Source organism: Lathyrus oleraceus, chromosome 3, assembly GCF_024323335.1.
Source record: "Lathyrus oleraceus cultivar Zhongwan6 chromosome 3, CAAS_Psat_ZW6_1.0, whole genome shotgun sequence".
NCBI classification, from domain to species: Eukaryota; Viridiplantae; Streptophyta; class Magnoliopsida; order Fabales; family Fabaceae; genus Lathyrus; species Lathyrus oleraceus.
The window spans coordinates 143,485,796-143,486,672 of NC_066581.1; the positions used below are offsets into that span (position 1 = coordinate 143,485,796).

Here is an 877-nt window from a genome sequence, read left to right on the forward strand (position 1 = left end):
ATGAAAAGTTTGGATGGTTCTTCCAATTTGAGTTATAGGTGTGCGAGTAGGGGCTTCCTTGAGCATAGTTCACTTGCTCTGCTTGGATTCCTGTCAAGAGTTGACAATCCGTAGGAGTGTGACCTTGGATTCCACAGATCTCGCAATTCTGAGTTATAGCAACCACGGCGGTTGGAGGTGATACATTTAAACTTTCAATTTTCTGGACCAAAGCATCCACTTTTGCATTGACGTGATCAAGGTTACTTATCTCCTACATGCCAGTTTTCGTTTGAGGTTTTTCCACCATTGTTCGTTCGGTTTCCCACTGATAGTGGTTTTGGGCCATACTCTCGATAAGCTGGTAAGCATCAGCATAAGGTTTGTTCATTAGTGCACCACCTGCAGCGGCGTCTATTGTTAACCTTGTGTTGTACAAGAGACCATTATAAAATGTGTGAATTACTAACCAGTCTTCCAAACCATGGTGTGGGCAAAGTCTCATCATGTCCTTGTATCTTTCCCATGCTTCGAAAAGAGACTCGTTGTCTTTCTGTTTAAATCCGTTTATCTGGGCTCTTAACATAGCTGTTTTGCTTGGCGGAAAGTATCGGGCAAGAAAAACTTTCTTCAACTCGTTCCATGTGGTGACAGAGTTGGAGGGGAGAGACTGAAGCCATCTTCTAGTGCTATCTCTTAATGAGAATGGAAAAAGACGAAGTCGAATTGCCTCTGAAGTGACACCATTAGCTTTAACAGTATCAGCGTATTGGACAAATACGGATAAATGAAGGTTTGGATCCTCGGTAGGATTTCCAGAGAATTGGTTCTGTTGCACTGCCTGCAACAGCGAAGGTTTAAGTTCGAAGTTGTTTGCTTCGATTGCGGGTGGAGCAAT

At 43.2% G+C, this 877-nt stretch overlaps 1 pseudogene; it reads left to right on the top strand.

Moving 5' to 3' along the window:
* The first annotated feature begins 458 nt into the window (after positions 1–458).
* LOC127133569 (uncharacterized) lies at positions 459–558 on the top strand (annotated as a pseudogene).
* The last annotated feature ends 319 nt before the right edge of the window (positions 559–877 follow it).